We start from the raw sequence: 8,015 nt of genomic DNA, 5'->3' as shown, positions 1-8,015 counted from the left end.
ATCATTTGTGTAATAATGCAAAAGCAACATGCATGCATGTGTGCTACTATATATCTTGTATTTTAATATCCTCAATAATTATTATTGATCAATGCAGTCCTCGACCTATGGCAAAGTTTTTGTCCTCGATGGAGCACTACAACTTACAGAGAAGGATGAATGTTCTTACCAAGAAATGATGACCCACCTCCCACTTTGCTCTATTCCTAATCCAAACAAGGTACTTGATCAGATAATATTCCTTTTTACTATGAGAAATGCATTTCTTTATCTTAGGTATATTATTTCTAGTCATAAAGGTTTGTGCAATGATGCGGTACTATTTAAATATATATATATATAAATTTAAGCGATAAACATGTGAAACTAACTTAAATGTGTCGCACGATTAGTTAGTGTGACGGGGATAACAAGATCAAGAAGATCTAAGATACAGAGTAGTATCGCTTTTCTCTTATATACTTAAGAAGTTCCTACTGATTCAGCATCTTATTTCAAAAGGTTTGGGCTAGTCTACTGCTGCAGTGATGGTCCTTAATAAATTTCAGGTGAGTTACTCTCTAGTCTCTGCTATTGCATTTATTTGTGCCTTATGAGTTGGTTAGTCTTGCATTTTCATTTATATATTTTTAAGTTTTGATTGGTGTGGTTTAATTTTTGTATCTTATTATCTGATTGCAGGAAAGGAAAGTAGAAGACACGCATATAACTTTTCAGCTAATGAAATTTTGTTGACCAAACAACATTCATTTTGCTTGTCATATTTGTGGTAAGATTTTTGCCAGATTCATAGATTTTTTCCATTTGCGTAGTCGTCATGCACTTCTTTCATCTCTTTTTTTGCCTTTTGGTTGTCATATTAAATTATTGGCATTGAATAAATTTTGCCTTTAACTTTTTTGAGGACTTTCCACAGGTAGTTCAATTGATATGGTGATCCTCTATGATTTTGGTTCTTGGTGAGCTGAAATCTGACAAAGCTCATTTAAGTCTTTGAATTTCAGTTAAGGCCAATGTCTTTATGTTGTATGTAATGAACACATTTCAAAAACTCAAGTGTTATTTGAATAAAATATCTACATTTGTGTTGGATTGGATTACATAGGCAGCAAGCATGTTGATATGTCTTGCAATACAAGATTTTGAGTTATATATATGGAAGTGTGAAGTGGAATGATGTGAATTGGTAGTAAATATTGAAGTGATATGTTGGTTGGGATTATTGTTGGTGTGTATGAAGCTTGAAAGAACATTTGTAGATTGATATTAACAGCTGGATAGACTATGTTCAAAGTGGTTTTATTGCATTTCATTGGTGTACATGCTGGTTGTTATGTATTGAATTTTAATAGATGGTGGTTTATTGCATTTCATGGTTACGTTGGTTTGTATATAATTTTTTAGCTTATATTAGACAATTTTTTAAGATCATTTTTGGTTTAGTCTCATTTGTTTTTGGTTTTACGGTTTGTATTTTTTTTTTTCTAAATTCTTTTAGCATTTTCCACGACAACTAGCGGCAAATACTGTTTTTTTGCTGGTAGAAGTTTTTCCCACAAATGTTGTAGTGGATAATACTAATACCCACCAGTACCTCTCGTGGTAGTTGCTCCTATTCTCACATAAACGAAAATGGATGTGCTTTTGCGACAAGCTTCATCGGCTCTTGCCACGAGATGTGTCGTGGGAAAACATAGGTATTGTCCATGACTTAAACCTTTCGTAGGCAATAATACTTTTTGCGGTGAGTTTTACGCCACGAGCTCCCCACGAGCCAAATTGGTGGAAAAAAGATTTTTCCCACAAAAATATGACTTTTTGCCACGAATCACCTCCTTGGAGAAAACCAATATATCTTGTAGTGAATATATTTATAAATAATAACAGTAATTTATAAATTATCTAAATTTAATTTTTTTATAATATATTTCATAATAATATATATTATAAGGCGAGAATATCTTTATTAAATTATATTAATTCATAATATTTTCTTCCTTCAGAAAAGATAACAGTTATTTATAATTTTTTGAAAATAAATTCAAACTAACCATTAGCTCAATTTTTGTCGTTTTACGAAAGTTAATTCAAATTAACCTTTATATTTGTCACTTCTGTATCCAAACAACTTCTAACGTGATAAGAGCAGTTTTAAAAGCTGACTCCTCATCCCTAAAATAAAATAAATGTGTTTAAAAAATAATATCTTATTAACTAATTGAATAATATAAAAGCATTGTTGTTACAGTTGTACACAGCTGAATGAAGAAGTAATAGTCTTGGGCTTCTTTCACTGTTTGACCATAGCATCAATGGACAACCTGTTCACGAGGACCTGAGGTCGTACACAGTCTTATTTAATTCGCGAATAGGACATCATTAGAATGACATCGTCCTGGAGACTCATTCATGATCACTACATTAGAATGAAAAGGACATGATCCAATAAGGCGCCAGATTATTGCCCGAGCGTGAATATCAAGGTACCAACTACTGCTAGTGCATATTATAGCTGGCGAGGACACGATCCAATAAGATTCTTTCAGTTCTAGCTGCATGCTGGCATGTTGATATGGTGCCCATTTAGCCTCGTTTGAAAACATTACCTACGATCAAAACAAGGGCAGTTAATGATATATATATATATAATATACATCAGTTATTGTCATAAGTTAATATAAATATATTGATACTGTTGTTATAGTAACCACACGTCAGCTGTGCGGCCATTATTTCTTTAGGATTGGCCAGGTTCACAGCTGTGGGTATCAAAATAAGCATGATATATGCACATCTGAGTATCCCTGTCAACGCTCAAAACTACAACCAAAGTAGAATTCAGATAAAAAAACAAACATTTCAATTTGAAAATAAAAATCAAACGTACCCACCAACCTGCCCAATACTCTTTCTAAGGTCTAAACGTAGTAGCAATAATTTCTGGCTTGGAATTGACCCCTTGTGCAGGAGCCTCTATGAGCACAATCCAGTGGTGTGGTTGTCACTGGGAGTGGAAACTTGGGGAGGGAAGTGGAAGTTATGGTTATGGACGAGCGAATGGGAACTTCCACGGCCACTTCTATGGTTTTAGTTCATGATTGGGATATATATATATATATATATATATTGATAAACATGATTGGGATATATTGCTATTGAGATGATATCAGTTGATATATTAATAATAGACAAAAAAAAAACAAGTTGAATAATAATAAAAATTGTGAAAAAATAATGATAAAATATTAAAAATTACTTATTTTTTAGTAATTATATATTTAAAGCATTTTTAAATATATTACAATATTCTTTTTGAAACAATATAAGAAAGTGATTTTTGAGATATATATGATACAAAAGGTCATTTAAAAATTGTGGTGTCGTGCATATGATATAATCAAATAATAAACCTTTAATTATTTTAAAGTTATATGGATATTTTCATCATTTGAATTTTTTTTTTAAAATTAAAAATATCATCTGGATTATCTGAAAAAGCATATTTGAGAGAAAAATGATACACGTACTTTTAGTTTATTTGGGATTAAAAGTACTTTAATATATATCATCCAAATAATATAATTTTATTATTAAAAAACTTTTAAAATTATATAATCACTTTTTTAAATCTTAAAGCGAGTTTCAATTAGCATGTCCTTAATGGTAAAGCTGTCAGCTTTTATGCCTTTTAGCTCTTCCTGTCTTACAAATATATTTGGGCGTTCGAATGCTGAGTTGGGGAACAAGCAAAATGCAAATTTAGGATAAATTTGGTTTATCTTTCAAATTACAATAATTAATTTTATAATATAGTTATTAAATTACTAAATTTGTCCGATCCTTATCTGTAAAACTATCATTCACTTTCTAATTGGATCTCTTTGACATCCCAATCGATTCATATCACTTTTTTTTTTGGGTCCATTTTAAGATTATAATCAGATATTTCCAAAATGAGTAATAACTTGGTAAATAATATATGATTTTTTCCAAAACTAGAAACATGACCATATTAAACCTGAATTCCATGGGCAGAAGGCACTATATCTGCTAACGAGATAGAGAGAGAGAGAGAGAAAAAAAAAAAGTTTCGTGCCCCAAAATGAAGAGAGGATAGATCGATGTCAATTCGGTCATGTTCTTAATTATCAAAGAAAAATCACATATTTTTCTCCCTTTTTGTCCCTCCTTCCGAAGTCTCCAACTTTCTATGCCTTCTCTCTTTATCACTACAACATTTGTTAGTTTTTGCCGCAAGGGGATGTGGTCGGAAAAACTATAGTCGTAGTCGGAAATGATCTTTACCCACTAAATCTATCCGTGGGAGACTAGTGACTTAAAGTTGGTGACACTAAGTGTTTTTTTCCACTAATTCATGAATTGGTGGGAAATTGTGACATTTTTCCACCAAATAGATAGTGGAGATAGCTAACGAATTTCGTGGCAAAAAGTTACTCAAATTAGATTGGTTAGTGAGAAATACTATATTTTATGACGAAATGTGCTGGTGGGTATTAATATTACCTACTGGAGCATTTGGTGGAAAAAAATATTTTCTGGCAAAAAAAAAGTATATTTGCCACGAGACATATTTGCGGCAAATAGTAAAAGAATTCAGAAAAAAAAAATAATTGTAAAAATAAAAATAATGATATTGTTTCACACCTACTAATCAACATTCAACTAAATTACTAAATATCACATATAAAGGAGGAAGTAGAAGAATTAAGTGAATATTCCCGTTCAACATATACAAATTGTAAGTAGACACAAAACCCCTTTTTTTAATAATCTTAGTTCATGTATCCTAAAACTACATTGAAATCTAAAAATAAAATTACCAAGCTAGTCATCATTGATCCCATAAGCATAAGTACTACAACAAGATGCTGACCTTGAGATGCCCTCTTTCATGAAAAACCCATTTTCTAAGTTGAGTAAAAAACTGCTCATTACTCCTGTCTATTACAACTGCAGCTACATCATTAATCTGAAAATTAATGTTAATAAAGTTAGTGAAATCAAGAAAAGATGCAAGATGTATATAAACATGTCAACCCCAACAAGTCTAGCTATTAAAAAACTAGAGTGACATTAGAGTGCTAACATCATACTTCACATACAACTATATATATTTTTTTTATAAGTGCTTCACCTACAACTACATTCAATATATATAATTCTATCCATATCAACTATATAACAACTCAAACACAATCACTAACTTTATAAGCTTCATTCACACAATACATTCCAACTCATACATATACAATTCATCACTTAATCCTTGAAATATAACCCTCTTCATAATATCAAGCCTTACAATTTAATCCCTCCTCACTCTTAGATCACCACTAAGATACATTACCCATCCTCCACATGCACACAAAGCGATCCAACATCACTCAAGTCCTCATCCATTTCTCACCTACAAACATATTACACAATACATTCCAAGTCATACATATACAATCCACCAAGCATACATGTGTCATACCCCCTTATCACCTAAGATCAACTTATAATCTACTTGAGCATTCACTTGCTCACATAAACCTCATCCATAATCAATACATTTAATATTAACAATATGTCCATATAGCACCCAACACCTTCATCATACCTTTTAAGCTCACCACAACTCCATCATTCAATCTCAACACTACAAGACACCATCTCCATCAACACACCATACGCTCATATCCAACACCTCAAGCACCTTAATACAACTCAATTATAAACCTAGCCCAACTTACACATTATCATGCACTAGGGTTTTTCTCCACACAACTCAACCTTCCCCATTACTATATTAAATTAATAAGTCTCTTAATGCATATTGCTCACATAAATCCCAACCATCATCCATTTAACTCACATACCATGCACCCGACTAATCACATAGCTTCTCAAGTTCCAACAAATGCAATACCCATGCTCCATTCACAATTTCCCCCACTTAAGAAATCTCAACACTTCACCGACTACAAAAATATTCTCAACAAGGCCCAACACTTCACAATCCAACAACAATATCACAACCAAATCTGTTTCCCCTTCGATTTCCACAACAACACAATCAAAATACTACATATCCATGTATATAAATCTGTCTAAGCAATCAACACCATGCTATAAATCTGTCTAAGCAAGCAACCAACACCAAACCGAGTCCCCTGTCCATTTACTCTAAAATAAAACATTAAAGATATAAATGGAGGATTTTACCAAGCTTAAGGGCTTCGACAGCGAATGAATAGCGTGTGGGAGGTGCTGCTGTGTCGGTGGGTTGCTCATGGTGGTGCGGCGTCGTAGCTAAAGGCAGCGATTGTGGCTCACGATGGCAGATCTGGTGGCTATGCATAGGGGATCCGTGCGAGAGAGAGAATGCGAGGGAGGAAGATGGGGCTGAGACCGTGGGTCGAGGTGGCTCACGGTGGGCCTAGCTAGGGGCTTCGGCTGGGGGAAAGGGAGGAAGGGGGCTGTCTGCGAGGTGAGGGGCTGCTAGTGGTGGTGCGGCTCAGCCACTGGTGGCAGAGCTGCTCGCGACGGCAAGGAACCGAGTCATTGCACAATCGGCTCGGTTTGGGCTTGCCTCGGGGAGAGAGAAAGGTAGAGAGGGAGGCGTGGGGTGGGGTGGCTGGGTCCGGTGAGGTGGTCGTGCTCGGTGGCGGTGACGGTGGCCTGGGATGGAGCCGAGGAGAGAGAGAGCGAATGGGGAGGGGGTGCTGCGGCGTGGGGGGAGCGGAGGGGAGGAGAGAGAGAGAGAGAGAGAGAGAGAGAGAGAGAGAGGGATTACGGGTGGGGGGAATATTAGGTTTCAATTTTCATCTCAACCGTCCGTCCATATATCTTTAAATTTAATCCAACGGTAAAGAAACAATATCAAATTAAACACAAATTTGCGGCAACAAGAAGTCGCCGGAAAAGGTTTTTTCTTTTTTGCCCTCTGTCCTCTTTGGTGTCAAAAGGTTATTTTATTTTCACTACATAAAATCGTGGCAAAAAACAGCTTTTCCCACGATTTTGATACCGTGGGATACGAAATCGTGATAAAAGAACATATTTTTTTCCACTAATACAATTTGTAACAACAAGTAAGTATTGCCTATGAATATGTATCGTGGGAAAAGAACTAGTGGGAAAAGATCAAATTTGTTGTAGTGTATTTTCTCTACAACTTCTCATATTTCTTTCCTTCTTGCTTCCTTCTTGGCTTTCTCCTCGTGGGCAATATTTTATTCCCTTTTCCTGATTCTCTATTCTATATTTCCTTTGATTATCCTCTCCCTCTTGTGATTTCCTTTCGTTGCCATCTGATCTCTTGGTAGCTATACGCATGCTTGGAGTCTTTGATCAGAAATTAAGCACATGCACATTGCACCTCACATTCGATTCTCTTCCCTCTTTATCATATTTTCTTCCTCGAGTTAGGGCTTGTATGGAAAAAAATTTTATCCCAAAATTTTCATTTCATTTCATCCATAATGATGATGATGATGATGATGATGATCAATTATTATTATAAGAAGAAGAAGATAGCTGGCAACATGGAGACGGCAATTAAATATAAGATGATCAAACCAAGCACAAACATCGTTAATATATGCTGAAATGCATGATAAACATCTAAACACGCATACATGTAATTAAATTACTAAATTAAACAACCAAGCTAGCCAATATATATATATATATAGCTAGTGCGATGCCAAGCAACAAACATATCTAGATCATATACTCTAGAATTCGTACATATGATGAAACTTCAAAGTTCAATATCTAGTCTTTATTTATTGATATGGATGATCATATATATGGTTGCAATGATATTAATATCTCTCTTGTGAAGATATTAAGCAGTAAAGCTTTTGGATTGGAGCCTACGCATGAGTTTTGTGGCGAGCCTTCAGGTCTTCCACCATTTTCTTTAACGTATTTTTAATCGAGTTAGTTACAAATGACTCGATCGCCTCCTTTAACATGAGTTCAGCTTCCAAACATGGAGTCTCCAG

The 8,015-nt window shown here is 34.6% G+C and overlaps 1 long non-coding RNA gene across 1 annotated transcript; it reads left to right on the top strand.

Annotated features, from left to right (window-relative positions):
* The first annotated feature begins 678 nt into the window (after positions 1-678).
* On the top strand, positions 679-1,100 carry LOC122293370. The gene is made up of 2 exons (XR_006237255.1): positions 679-769; positions 917-1,100. It is a non-coding gene; the product is annotated as an uncharacterized LOC122293370 (long non-coding RNA).
* Positions 1,101-8,015: the final 6,915 nt, after the last annotated feature.

Source organism: Carya illinoinensis, chromosome 14, assembly GCF_018687715.1.
Source record: "Carya illinoinensis cultivar Pawnee chromosome 14, C.illinoinensisPawnee_v1, whole genome shotgun sequence".
Taxonomy (NCBI): Eukaryota; Viridiplantae; Streptophyta; class Magnoliopsida; order Fagales; family Juglandaceae; genus Carya; species Carya illinoinensis.
Note: the sequence above shows the minus strand (reverse complement) of the source record. Positions and strands in the feature narration are given on the sequence as shown.